Source organism: Lissotriton vulgaris, chromosome 3_1 (genome assembly GCF_964263255.1).
Source record: "Lissotriton vulgaris chromosome 3_1, aLisVul1.2, whole genome shotgun sequence".
Classification (NCBI taxonomy): domain Eukaryota; kingdom Metazoa; phylum Chordata; class Amphibia; order Caudata; family Salamandridae; genus Lissotriton; species Lissotriton vulgaris.
In genome coordinates this window covers 1,703,846,850-1,703,862,551 of record NC_141689.1, presented here as the reverse complement: position 1 = coordinate 1,703,862,551, position 15,702 = coordinate 1,703,846,850, and positions in this window count along the sequence as shown.

Here is a 15,702-nt window from a genome sequence, read left to right as displayed (position 1 = left end):
AAATCCACTGGAGCACATATATTGAGACCCAGCAAAGGAACATCGGGCTAACAGTCCCTACAATTTTGCCAAGTTTCGTGCAAATCCATTCAGCCGTTCGAGCTAAAAGTGAGGCCAAACGCCCTATGGAAAAATTAATGGGAAAAATGCGTTTTGGGACCCCCCTTTTTCTCGGCCCCCGCTTGACGAAAACCCCCCAAACTTTCAGGGGATGCTCAGAAACAAAATGTGCCATTTTCCTGAAAATGTCAGCCAATTCCGTCTATCAACGCCAAAGTTATTCAACATAGAATTTTCAGAAATCCCTATTCAAAAAAATCCTAACTATATATACCTACTGGCGACCGCCAGTAGGTAATATATATATATATATATATATATATATATATATATATATATATATATATCAGCAACCAAAGAGATCCCATAGCCATGGGAGCGCGCTCCACAGTGTGTGCTCTGCCCAGGGGTCGGATCCTGACCCAGGTAATTATTTGGAACAAAGGAGGCGGCACAGTCAGAGATCGATTTTAAGCCTTATTTATTGCAAGACTTCACCCCACCAACGCGTTTCGGCCTCACTCGGCCTTGCTCACGGTTGGTTAGTCCCTCTACAGTGTTTATATTTATACTGACCCATTTGTAGCCATTTATGAGGCATTATGGGAGATGTAGTTTTAGTGCAAGTAAATAAAAAGAAAAGAAAGACTTTGCATCCTTTTTGCACTTAAATAATAATTATTGTTCAAAATCAAGGGTTTAGTACCCATTGTCTTTGTTAGATGTTCTTCTTCGGAGTTGTTCTGGGTATAGTACCCATTTTTGTTCTGAGGTTCTATTCCAGATGGACATGCAGATCCTCTCCAAAGTTCATCCCCTTCGGGTGTTTGGTTCGGAGTCTAATTATCATGCGAGACTCCATTTGTCGCAATCTTCTGACCACATCACCTCCTCTTTCCATTTTGTCTAGAACTTTCGCTCCGAAAAAATGCATTTGCCTCCAATCACCGTTTTGGCAAGTACTCATGTGCTTTGCAGTGGCATATTGCATGTTGGCATTTTTTACTGCTCGAATGTGCTCCAAGATCCTTTTTTTTAACATACATGTGGTGCACCCCACGTATCTCATTCCACATTTGCACTCGATTATGTAGATGACGTTTTTTGAGGTACATGAGATTTGTTGATCTATTCTCATTAGCTTGCCATCTGGTTCCTCGATTGCTTTCATACTCTTTCCAATTTTGCAGGCTTTGCAAGTGTTGCAGGGTTGAAATCCTTTTCGCTGCATTTCTAGCCAGTTTTCTCTCGGTTTTTCTTGGAAGTAGCTTTTGACCAATAGGTCTTTGAGTGAAGTGTTTTTCTTGTATGTTATTTGCGGTGAATTGCCAATGGTGTTACCAATATCAGGATCATTTTTCAAGAGATGCCAGTATTTTCTCATTATTTTGGCAATGTTGGAGCTTTCTTTGCTGTAAGTCATTATTAGTCTTGGAGGTGTGTGGGTTTCATTCTTTTTTGGTTGTTCCATTAAGGTTTGGGTGCGTGTTTTTTGATCAATTTTCTTTTTGCAATTGGTCAACACTCTTTCTTCGTAGCCTCTCGCTCTGAATCTGCATTTGCTATCCTCAATGATTTTCTCCGCATCTTCAGCTACTGAGCAGTTCCTTTTTAACCTTGTAAATTCGCCATATGGTATGCTTCGCAGCAGTGGTGTAGGATGGAAACTTGTCCCATGAAGCACACTGTTTGTGGCTGTCTTTTTGCGAAATAGAGTTGATTCCAACTTTTCATTGTGCACATATATTTTTGTGTCCAAGAAGTCTATTTCTTTGGTGCTCGTGTTGCATGTAAATTGCAGTCCGACATCATTGTTATTGAGTTTGTTGAAATATGACTGGAATTGCTCATTTGTGCCGTGCCATATAATGAACAGGTCATCGATATACCTGACCCATAACATTATTCTTTCCAGATCTTGGTGATTTTCTTCATTCCACGCTATGGTCTTCTCCCACCACCCCATGGTGATGTTGGCGTAGTTTGGTGATAGAGAAATGCCCATAGCGGTGCCACAGGTTTGTCTGAATAGTTGCTTGTTGAAGAAAAAGACATTGTTTTTTAAGCATAGATCAATCATTGATATTAGCATTTTCGAATGGTCCAGGTATATGATGTTTCGTTGTTTGAAATAATATTCACAGGCTTGCATTCCAATGTCATGGCGGATTGAGGTGTAAAATGAGACCACGTCAATGGTTACCAGTAAGAATTCAGGGTTCCAGGTCACATTCATTAAAATTCTCAAAAAATCACCAGTGTCTTTTATGTACGATGGAAGATTCTGAGCAATGGGAGCTAAGAATTTATCGACATAGTTGGAGATATTTTCGTATAATGATCCGCACGAAGAAACAATTGGCCTCCCTGGTGGTTGGTTTAAGGTCTTATGAATCTTCGGGAGAAAATATATACACGGTATTATAGGGTGGTCAATGGTTAGGTACTTTTGTTCTTCTTCATCTATTAGACCATTTTTGTGCCATGTTTCCAAATATTCATGCAGTTCTTTTTTCATCCTTTCGTACGGATTAGTTGTCAATTTTTGGTAGTTGTTTGCCTGGTTTAATTGTCTCATTGCCTCTTCTATGTAATCAGTTGTTTTCATCAGGACAATATTCCCCCCCTTGTCCGCGGGTTTTATGGTGATTTTGGTATTGTTCATTAATGTTTTGATTGCTGTGCGCTCACCTTTTGAGAGATTTTCCTGTGTCTTATTCTTGACTTTGATGAGATTGTCCAATTCTTTTACCACTGCTTCCGAAAATAGGTCTATCTTATTCCCAGGTGACAGTGTTGGATAGTACCTTGATTTCCTCTTCAGTCCTGTTGCTGGTCTGACGTCAGTTGGGATGTTAAGCTCCTCTAACAATTCAGCATCCGTGATAGAGGTACCATCTAGGTCAAATAATGATTCAAAACTGTTTTTCATATCTGGGATATCTGCAATGGTATTGAAAGGAACTTCCTCAATAGTATCATGTACAGTGTCAATGGGCTCTGTTTCTTTGTTGGCATGTACTTTTGCTAGTTTTAACTTTCTTACATATTTGTAGAAATCTATCCGAGTTTCCGCATAATCAAAGTGTGCCTCGGGACAAAATGATAATCCTTTGTTTAAGACACACTTTTCAGTCTCTGTCAGTTGGTGGTCGGAAAGATTCACTATCAAGTTGGCTTCGGATTGCGATTCCGCAGAGGATACTGGCGTTTTTCTTCGCTTTGCCCTGCGGGTTTTTCTGACGCTGATGTGGGGGTTGCTTGATTTTGTTGCCCCCTGCCTCTTCCTCTTTGTCTTTGGTTGGGGTATGGTCGTCTCCCCCTTCCTCTTGCTCTTCCTCCGCCTCTCGCAATGCTTTTTTCTAGATTGACCAATTCGACCTCCTCTAAAACTGACCAGTTTTTTGACTGGTAGGTATTGCGTGTTGATCCATCATCACTGATGCTGGATTCACTTGCGCTTGATGCTAGTTTTTGTATTGGATAGTTCTTTTTTAAATTATCATATTTTCTAGCAAAAGTCAATATTCTGCCATGAATGTAATCCTGTTCGTCCCTTTGGAATTTCCGCTCTTTGCGTTCTTCGATTTCATTTTCGTAAATGTCCAATCTTGTTTCCATTTCCTGGCGGAGTTTGGTGGCTTCGTCTTGATTTGTCTCATTCGAAATGCTGTCTTCCAGCTCTTTGATTTTTAAGGTGATCTCATCCACCTCAATACGTGCATGCTTCACAAGAATGCGCATCATATTTACAGAGCACTGGGTATTATTATCCATCCATTCTTCAATTAATTCTTTTTTTACCTCTGTATGCGTCGGCATTGTGAATATCCTGAGCCCACGAGGAATGCGTTTAACTTCTAGGTATTTTTCCAAAGCTATTGCTTCCCAGCTTTTATTGATCTCTTTCTTGTATAATTTTTCCAAAGCGTTTAGCTGCTGCTTAAGAGTATTGACTGGTGTCGAGGACGTTGTTGAGGTTACTGGAGTATCATCTGGTTTGCCCCCAGCCTTGAACATCGTGGTTACTTTTGTGGCTCGTTTCGCTATACGAGCTTCCATTGTTGTGATTCAATGGTGTGCTAGATGCAGTTATACCTTAAAGGGTGAAAAAATGTGTTCAGTCTCTGTCACTTTAAGGCACGATCCTGACCTGACAATCTTTCGTGAAGCTGCCCGTTATGTTCACGGAGTCAGCATTTTCTTACGTAGATTTAGTCAGCCACTTCAAATTCCTGCTCGCATTTATGGGAGATGTACTCCGCTTACCTTGTGCGGGACTGCTTCACTCGGAGATCGCGCAGTGCAGCTTCTCCTTCAGTCCGGCAAGGTAATCACTCACACGCAGCCTTTCGGTGCAGGAAATTGGGCGCGTCACTCGGCTTCATTTTTCAGCAACCAAAGAGATCCCATAGCCATGGGAGCGCGCTCCACAGTGTGTGCTCTGCCCAGGGGTCGGATCCTGACCCAGGTAATTATTTGGAACAAAGGAGGCGGCACAGTCAGAGATCGATTTTAAGCCTTATTTATTGCAAGACTTCACCCCACCAACGCGTTTCGGCCTCACTCGGCCTTGCTCACGGTTGGTTAGTCCCTCTACAGTGTTTATATTTATACTGACCCATTTGTAGCCATTTATGAGGCATTATGGGAGATGTAGTTTTAGTGCAAGTAAATAAAAAGAAAAGAAAGACTTTGCATCCTTTTTGCACTTAAATAATAATTATTGTTCAAAATCAAGGGTTTAGTACCCATTGTCTTTGTTAGATGTATATATATATATATATATATATATATATATATATATATTACCTACTGGCGGTCGCCAGTAGGTATATATAGTTAGGATTTTTTCTCTATGGGACTTTTGAAAATTCTATGTCTAATAACTTTGGCCTTTGTGAACGGAATCGGCTGAAATTTTCAGGAAAATGGCACATTTTTTTTCTGAGCAGCCCCTGAAAATTTGGGGGGGGTTTGTTAAGGGGAGGCCGAGAAAAAAGGGGGGTCCCAAAACACATTTTTCCCATTCATTTTTCCATAGGGCGTTTGGCTTCACTTTTAGCTCGAACGGCTGAATGAATTTGCACGAAACTTGGCAAAATTGTAGGGACTGTTAGCCCGATGTGCCTTTGCTGGGTCTCAATGTATGTGCTCCAGTAGATTTTGAGAAATTAACGTTTTAAAAACAGATATATCTGTGACAGCGTCCCGGATAGCGCTCCGGTTCACGAAACTTTCGCGTAACGGAACTTTGCGAAGCGAAGCTGATTGGCTCTCCTGTGTCTGTCAACATTCTAAACAGTCCGGAGCGGCCGCCATCTTGTCTCTTGGTAGGATCGAGAGACAAGAAGAGGAGAGAAAAACGAAGGGGGAATTTAATGAAAGGGGGCAAGGTAGACCCTTCTTGACCCCCTAGAAATGATGTTGGGGTTATTAAAGGGTCCCGTGGGGCAAATAAAAAAAAATAGAGTTTTTTTGCTGTAGAAGCGCTTTCCGGTTCGCGAACCGGGTAGCGAACCGGGACGCGAAATGGGAATTCGCCATTTTGTGTTTCGTTTTAATTAAATTACAAGATGGAGGAAAAACAATGTGAGAAATGGGTATAAGGGGGTACAGGAGATGTATCCTGACCCCCTATGTTTTCTGAGGGTGGCTGAGGATGCTCATATATGTTGATACTTGTCTTCCAGCGGCTGCGCGTGAGCGTTTTTTTTTTTTTTTGCTGCGTGACGTCTGTTAACGTTCGATTCGAAGGAAATCAGGAGGTGTTGACCGCCATTTTGACACTGCGAGTAAATATATTGTTATAAATTAATCCGTATTGATAAACATTGTCTGCGCCATCTTGCTTTTTTTCCAATGGCACACTTTTGTCGTGCACGGCAGCCATTTTAGATGCCTTGACCAGACCCACTCTCTGCACGCCGCCGATCCTCAGCATGGCTCCCCACCCTCGCAAGCATCTCCCCCACGCACTGGTCACCCCCGCTCTCTGTCTTATGCATGGGCCATAAACCTCCCCCCATCTGCGCTGCTCTTCCCTGAGAATCACACCCTGTACCCGCCCGACACCTCCCTTTCACCCTATTCACTACCGCACCCTCTGACACTCCTCTTCCTTTGTGTCTGATTGTCCAGGCCGGTCCCAGGCTATCACCTAGCCCTGCGGATGTAGTTTATGGCCTCAACTGTAAAGAATCACCCCTCTTCAAAGGAGTTACAGTAGATCAAGGCCCCCACCCGATGAGATCCGTCACACCACACGCGTTCCTACTATGTGATAACGATCCTGTATTGTGATTGGGGAGGGGATTCTCACTGTGAGGGTGTGTGGGACCGAGCCTGAAGCGGAAGATTCCAGGGATGCCTTTTTGTACATCAAAGTCTTCACAATCATGTGTCACATTAAAAATATATAGCACTCCAACAAAGTAGTAGGATTATAACACTTTAATAACTTATAAATATATACAACGCACCAAAAACAGTAAACACGTTAAAAAAATTTTTTTAAACAAAAGCAACAATGGTCAGTAGCGGTCTGTTGTGCGAATAGTCCGAAGGCAGCACAACGCGCTGAGATCTGGACGGCACCCAGGTGATGTCCTTTACTTGCCGCACTGGTTTTGGCATCCTACAATGCTGCGCCAAAAAACGGCGTGGGGCGCCCCGGGGGGGGCGGGAGGGAGGCGTCATGAACGGGCCTCCCCAGGTGGAGGCTCGTCTGCTGTAGTGGGGCACCCCTTTAGCGTTTCACTTGCCATTCAGCGGTTTTCCGCCTGATTTTGCTGCACTGTGCCTCTTCAGTAGCGGTCTGTTGTGCGAATAGTCCAAAGGCAGCACAACGTGCTGAGATTTGGACGGCACCCAGGTGATGTCCTTTACTTGCCGCACTGGTCTTGGCATCCTACAATGCTGCGCCGAAAAACGGCGTGGGGCGTCCTGGGGGGGTGGGGGGGGAGGCGGCGTGAACGGGCCTCGCCAGGTGGAGGCTCGTCTGCTGTAGTGGGGCACCCCTTTACCGTTTCAGTTACCATTCAGCGGTTTTCCACCCGCTTTTGCTGCACTGTGCCTCATCCGCCATTCAGCTGTTTACCGCCCGCTCTTGCGGCTACAGCGTCTCGCTCACCATCTAGTTGAATTGCACCCACTTTTGCGGTGCAGCGATAGGCGGCTGCCACAGGACTCTTAAAACGGCGGCCGGCTCTTCGGATTTGGGCCTGGTCCACTAAAATGGCCCTGGGACACCTTGGAACTCGGACGCTTGTCTGCTAGGGCTTGGGCCCCATTCTCGAAAGCGTCCCCTCAGCCTTGAAGATTCTACAAAAGTCTTGGGGGCCCCCGACTCCCGCAGGCTTCCGGTGGGGAGCGTCTGCCATGATTGCTTGCGGAATGGCCACGACGGAGCTACGAGATGGTGGTGCTCTCATGCTGACGCCAGCTTCAGTCTGAAACATCCAGAAACACTGTAGACTATCAATTCGATGAGTTCCGGTGGAGCCCCAATGTGACCCGGTAGGGAAGAACTTGCCCTCCCCTTTTTTGAGTGATGGTTCTTGTTGCCTGTCCCCTCTGTTGTCATCTAACAGAACCTTTTTGGATTGCCGAGTGAAAATAAAAAGGTGGGGCTTTCATCGTTTGGGAAAAAAAAATGTTTCAATCCAATGAAAAGTGTTATTTTTAGGTCATATGATCAAGCATTTCATCATTAGGAAACCAAAAGTAAAATGAACCAATGAAAAGTTTTATAAACAAGTCACATGACCTGTTATGCGGCTTTGGGCTATAAAAAGCCAACAAAATCCGTTGGCCTGTGAGGTGGCGTCAGTAGCGGACCGATGTGCGAATAGGCCAAAGGCAGCACAACGCGTCGAGATCCGGATGGCACCGAGGTGGTGTCCAGCAAGTTGCCGCACTGGTGTGGCTATCCTACAATGCTGCGCCGAAAGACGGCGTGGGGTGCCCTGGGGGGGGAGGCGGCGCAAACTGGCCTCTCCCCCCTCCATAGGTGGAGGTACCTCATGTGCAGTGCGGCGCCCTTTGCCGTTTCACTCGCCGTTCAGCAGAGTTGCGCCCGCTCTTGCGGCACAGTGCCTCACCCTCCATCCAGCTGAGTTTTGCCCACTCTTGCGGTACAGTGACTCGAACGCGCCGAGATCCGAATGGCACCGAGGTGGTGTCCAGCAAGTTTCACTGGTGTGGCCATCCTACAATGCTGCGCCGAAAGACGGCATGGGGTGCCCGGGGGGGGGGGGAGGCGGCGCAAACGGGCCTCTCCCCCCTCCCCAGGTGGAGGCACCTCATCTGCAGTGGGGCGCCCCTTAGCGTTTCACTCGCCTTCCAGCTGAGTTCCGCCCGTTCTTGCGGCACAGTGCCTCACCCCCCATCCAGCTGAGTTGCGCCTGCTCTTGCGGCTACAGCGTCTCGCCCACCATCCAGCTGAATTGCGCTTACTCTTGCGGTGCAGCGAAAGGCGGCTGCAACAAGACTTTCAAAATGGCGGCCGGCTCTTTGGATTTGGGCCTGGTCCACTAAAATGGCCCTGGGACACCTTGGCACTCGGACGCTTGCCTGCTAGGGCATGGGCCCCATTCACGAAAGCGTCCCCTCTTTTGACTGATTGTTCTTGTTGCCTATCTCTTCTGTTGTCATTTAACGGAACCTTTTTGGACTGCCAAAAGGGGTTCTGGTCTGACCGCTTGTTGGTGGAGACATTTTGACTATATCCTGGACCTGCCCGGCCTCGCTCAAAATGGCGCCGGTATAAATGGGACTCGTAACTCCTTGTTGTGTACTGGTTGCCCAACCTTGATATCACGAGATACGTATGCAGTTTTGAAGCACATGGCGGGCGGGGACGAGTACTGATTGAACATTTGGACATCCCTATTGATATTAAGTTCTGATGTGTTATTGATCACTGTACTATTGAAAGATCGAATTAACGTCACTCATGGTACTTGCCCGCAAATGTATATCTAGATAATTTTATTGTAACTGGCCCTGACGTACTTTAATTATAAAATGTACGTCCACCGATTCCGCAACTGTTAGACACCTTAGTTCTTGCAACCTAATGGCCCGCCCATTACGTTCTTCTACAGTGTAAATGTCCCCTCATCATATACGATTCCAGTTTGCTCCGTGGCCGGCCCACGTGGTTATAGGCCTGTATTTGTATACTGACATTTTCACAATAAAGGTTTTTAAAACAAAACATGGTAGTAGTACCTTTTTTGGTAAAGTTTTGAATAATAGCCACTGTTTTCGAATCAGTAAAAGGCAAGTAAAATAAGGCAGCCCGATTACATGACGGTTAAAAGGTATAATACGCAGGAACGCAGTAAAGATAAATGGTCAAGGGCTGTTGTGTTTTCCACTCCTGCAACATAAAGTGATCGATAAGAATCCGATATTCATGCCTATCAGCGACTAAGACAGCAGGCCGAGCCTCTTTTGCTCAACCGCTCCCTCATGGGACGAAGAAACGCCCTTTTTCTCGAAAAAGGAATATTTTACTTGCAAGACAGTTGTAAATTTCCCGGGAAAATACATTAGCCTGGAACATTGTTAGTGATAAACTGTAAATGCATCTGGGTCCTTTGCGTCACAAGTCAGAGTGAGAAAAAAAAAGGTGGGGCTTTCATCATTTGGGAAAAAAAAATGTTCGAAAGCAATGAAAAGCGTTATTTTTAGGTCATATGACCAAGCCTTTCATCATTAGAATAACAAAAGTAAAATGAACCAATGAAAAGTTTTATTAACAAGTCACATGACCTGTTATGCTTACGTTACGTGCTGCGCGCCGCGCTCTGGATCGTTTCCGGGAAGCTGCGCCTTGCGCACCGGAGCACTTCCGGGTGCGCTAACGCGGCGCGTCATATGACGCATTACGTGACAACGCAGGTCCAGAATATAGTCAAAATGTCTCCACCAACCAGCGGTCGGAACACAACCCCTTTCATCAGTCCAAAAAGTTCAGTTAAATGACAAGAGAAGGGACAGGCAACAAGAACCATCAGTCAAAGAGGGGAGGGCAAGTTCTTCTCTACCGGGTCACGTTGGGGCTCCACCGGAACTGATCGAATTGGTAGTCTACAGAATTTCTGGATGTTTCAGACTGAAGCTGGCGTCAACATGAGAGCACCACCATCTCGTGGATACGTTGTGGCCATTCCGCGAGCAATCATGGCAGTCGCTCCCCACCGGAAGTCTACGGGAGTCGGGGGTCCCGGTGACTGTTGTATAATCTTCAAGGCTGAGGGGACTCTTTTGGGAATGGGGCCCATGCCCTAGCAGTCAAGCGTCCGAGTTCCACGGTTGCCCAGAGCCATCTTTGCAGGCCAGGCCCAAGTCTGTGGAGCCGACCGCCATTTCGTGAGCTCCGTAGCAGCCGCCTGTCACTGTACCGCAAGATTGGGTGCAATTCCGTTGGATGGCAAGTGAGACGTTGTAACAGCAAGAGCAGGCGCAATTCAGCTGGCCGAGCGAGGCACTGTGTCGCAAGAGCGGGCGCAAGTCAGCTGGTTGAGTGAAGCGCTGGGGTGTAGCTGAGAAACCTCCACCTGGGGAGGTGGGGGAGGCTCGTTCGCGCCGCCTCTCCCTTCTACTGCACCCCACGCCGTCTCCTGGCGCAGGTATATGTGATGGTCGGACCAGGGCACCGCAGGACGTGTCTTCAGGTCAAACGGATTGTGGGACAAGGTGTGGAGCAGGCGCAATTATCTCGGGGGCCTTCGTCAAGTGGTTCAGGGAGGCACCGCATCACATTGTTTTCCAATGCAGTCAGGTCCACAAACAGCCCCCATTTACTTTGAGAATAGTGAAGCTGTAGCAGGTGCAAATAAGCTTCAGACAGTGTTACAAGCGTTGCTTATGCCATTTGTGCAAGGCAGTGACATCGAAGCATCTCAGGGACCAAGCAACATACCATATCCTCCAGAGTCCTTCCCACAACCTCTGCCTTCCTTCTTTCCTAGTTATTGTTCTTTCACTCCCACTCCAGGCTTTTAGTCTGTGGATGGAAAACCATGAACCTACACTCACCTATGAAAATCTTACTATTGATGGTTTATTTTGAGCCCAAAATACAAAGGCTTGTTTGGATCGATGTTGCAGCAGACTGCCATGTAAATAGTTATTTAGTAAAACGTTTTACCATGTTACTTTGCTGGTGTGTTGTATATATTTATAATATTTGCATAGTGTTTGTCGTTATTTTGGGTGGGGTGGGCGGCGGAGCCGAGCTGTCTTGCAGCTATCATGGTGTCAAGCTCAGTTCCTCTCACTAGTTTTGTATTTGTCATGAGGGGTTGTTCATAATGTTTCTATTTTAGCGAGGTCAAAAAGAGATCCCATTAGTGGCCTACTGATTTTGCTTGCTTCCTTTTGTTTTTTTAACAATTTTTCACTATCTGCAAAGACTAAACAGAGTATTGCGACTCTGTGCTTGTTTGTAAATAGAGAATGAACCAAAGAGAACCAATTCCAAAACAATAAATGCTAGGATAACAATCAATCAAATGGAGAGGGAAGCAGGCACGACGGATTACAACGGGGGCAAAGGCCTGTGTTACCTACCCTTCACTATCTGCAAAGAGAGAATACTCCTAAAAGAAAAGAGGAGGGGGGGGAGGGGGGGGCAGCGTTCAAAGCACATCAGCGTGCATAACTACGAAAATATTTTTACCTACCACGTACTTGACATTTTACAGCTTTTGATATTTGCTATTAAAAAACCATTGAAATTCACTGAAAAAACCATAGGTTATAGACCATATATAGTTAGGAATTAGCATTTACAAAACCTTGAAAATTCACTGAAAAAACCATAGGTTATATACCATATATAGTTAGGGATTAGCATTTACAAAACATTAATTTACTTGCACAAAACATTGAAATTCGCATATATAGTTAGTTGCACTAACTATATATCGCGCACCCGCAATCCACTGCTGATCATGTCACATATTACATCATTCATGACATGGTCAGTGACATCACTGATGACAACACTGATGACAACTCAAATGACATCACTGATGACATCACTGATGACATCTCAAATGACATCACTGATGATATCTCATTTGACATTACTGATCACATCACTGATGATATCATTCATGGGATAATACGATGAACCTCTTCCGACTCTAATATAACCTTAGATACAATCAGTGTAAACAGACACTTACAGACTGACACTTATCCATGGAGTTACTCACACACCTAGTCAGTCATGCAAAGAATCAATCACACCTCCATTTTTTCAACTATACAATTATACACACCTTACGTATTCAAACATATACTAACACATATTTACTCTCTTATACAATCCCTGATACAAGTTCACAATGATCCATACAGCCACTCACACATTCACTGGCTCTTATGCACAGTTATTTATATATGTCAACTCTCACATGTACTGTGTTTTACATATGTACTTACTTTGACATGTAGCACTGAGAAATCCATTCACTCACCAATACACTCATGCAGACAGTCAACCGCCCATACAGCTGTTTCCACATGCACTTTTGAACCCATACATCTAGTGAATCAACTGCTCACACATCTATGCACAGAGTCCCACACCTCCCAGCCACCCACACACACACTCAGTCTCCCATACAAATACTTGGGCAACCAATCAATAACCCATATAGTTACTCATATAGCTACTGATCAACACATGCAGCAGTTTACAGAACAACAGACATAATGATGCACAAATTAAGACAGTTTAGTCACTAACCCATGCACTCAGTGAGACACATTTAATCACTCACTCTTACAGTCAGTCATGCACCTACTAAATCCTTCTTCCAGACACTTATACATCCACTCATTCTTCAATATGTAAGACATATTTTAACTTTACACAAACATACAGTCACTGGGTGTTGTCATCAGTGATGTCATCAGTGATGTCATTTGAGATGTCATCAGTGATGTCATCAGTGATGTCACTGACCATGTCATGAATGATGTAATATGTGAAATGATCAGCAGTGGATTGCGGGTGCGCGATATATAGTTAGTGCAACTAACTGTATATGCGAATTTCAATGGTTTTGTGCGAGTAAATTAATGTTTTGTAAATGCTAATTCCTAACTATATATGGTCTATAACCTATGTTTTTTTCAGTGAATATATATATATATATATATATATATATATATATATATATATATAGAGAGAGAGAGAGCGAGAGAGAGAGAGAGACATATAACATTTCTATGGCAAAATGAAACCCCTCATTTTGTTCCTTTGCAAATTAAATGTTTTAAGTGTTAACACTTTATTCCAATCAAGATGACTTCAGGTGTGCCATACTTTTGTCATAAGTAGGACGGTTAGCGCTCTAGTTGTTCTTTAGAACACTCTGGGACATTCTGTCACTGGGCTATAGTTGGGCTACATCTGGCTGATATTTGGGCTACATTTGGTTTTTTTTTGTCTCTGGTGGCCATCTTTGGGCTACATTGGGCTACATTGGGCTACAATGGGCTACATTTGGGCTCTAACATATATATAGCCCAATGTAGCCCAATATATATTTTTCAGAGTAAATTTTTGTAAAAACCACTGGAGCATATATTTTGAGACATAGCAAAGGCACATCGGGCTACCAGTCGCTACAATTTTGCCAAGTTTTGTGGAAATCCATTCAGCCGTTCGAGCTAAAAGTGAGTCCAACCGCCCTATGGAAAACTCAATGTTAAAAACACGTTTTGGGACCCCCCCTTTTTTCTCGGCCCCGCTTGACGAAACCCCCCCAAACTTTCAGGGGACGCTTAGACACAAAATGTGCCATTTTCTTGAAAATTTCAGCCAATTCCGTCCATCAACGCCAAAGTTATTCAACATAGAATTTTCAGAAATCCCTATTCAAAAAAATCCTAACTATATATACCTACTGGCGACCGCCAGTAGGTAATATATATATATATATATATATATATATATATATGTATTTGACCACAGAACAACTCTGCTGCCTCACGCCAGTAGAGATTGTAAAATAAAGACGCACTCTCTCGTATATCCTGAAGTTTAAAGGCTGATTTATTTCAAAACGCTGCCTGCCCAACGTGTTTCACCTTCCTCCTGAAGGCTTGATCACGGGGTATATATATACACCAATTCTAGTTCAAAATAAATAACTGGACTCCGACACAGCAGGCTCGGATGTATCTTATCGCACATTTATTTTGTATGGCTGTAACATGTTTCAGCAGTAACTACTGCCTTGATCGCACACTAGGTGTTTGATTGGTTCAGATGCTCCGTCCATCACCACCCCCTTTTGTACTGCTTTGTTCGCCATAAGTTGGCAGGGTATGCTCAGGTGTGAGTCCCTTGCTCTCTTTGCCACTGGATTCAAGCAAGCCTGGCTGAAGACGGCTGTAATGCCAGAAACCGGTCCTAGGAAGCTTGAATCCCCTCCAGGGAAGGCATGGCTTGGCAGCTCAGGCTGGACTGTTCCCATGAGGCACAGGGTCAGACTGATTTGCATATGGCCAAGCCTGAACTGGGGTGACAGAGTGGGCTAAAGAACAGTTATGGATTAAACTCAGATCTGTTGACTGGGTGTGAGTGTTTGATTGGTTCAGATGCTCCGTCCATCACCACCCCCTTTTGTACCGCTTTGATCACACACTAGGCACCATTACTTTCCGTGTTTTTAAACAGTTGGTCACATGGTTTTACAAACAATAGACATGGAAAGCTTACCCCACTGGCAAATATCTTAAAACACAAATGTTATTCACAATTTGTCAATTTTTCATTTTCTCCTCTTCTCTCCTTTTCTTATTAACTAAATATTGTTTTGTTTTATTTTTATTCCCTTTATTCACTTTGTACATTTTATTTTACTTTAAAAATGTTATGTTACTTTTATGTTCATGTTACCCATTTCAAATTACTCTCATTGTTCCATTCTCGTGTTCAAATTGATCATAATCAACCACCTCTCAGAACTAAACCACAATCTCATTGCAACAGTCAGTGACCAACTTCCAGGTAAAGTGCTTGCGCATGAATCAGGTGCCTGCAAAATCCCCTGTAAATATTCTGATACAATGTAACAATTCAATGTAGTAAGGTGCATGTCCATTAGGTAAACACAATCTTACTCTCTTGAAGTGCAAGTGCAAAACTTCATATTTGTCAAATTAGACCAAATTGCTGGTGCAATTATTCAAATGAATACATCAATGAAATTCTTGGCAAGTGCCCAATTACTATGTAGTTGACGTGCCTTAAGCTGTTGTACCTGTACCCTACAGTGTGTACAGGAATTTACTGTGATACTATCTTCCAAGTTTATGACAAACACCAATTAACCATGCCTGTACACCTAATTCAAAAAAGTGTTCATATCTAAAATGCCTTTTCTTTTCAATTAATTATTTTATTATGAGATGCCTGGCTATTATGCCACTGGCCATCCCCATTGGAATCAATTGAGCCGACCTGTCACCGTGCAGGTTCTGGCCCACCCACCCGCATTGACGGTAGATGCCTACTTCGTTCCCTACTAGGGAACCACCTGCCGACTCCTTAACCATCGAGGCTGTTGAACCTCCCACAGTACATAACGCGTACTGCTTTACTATTCT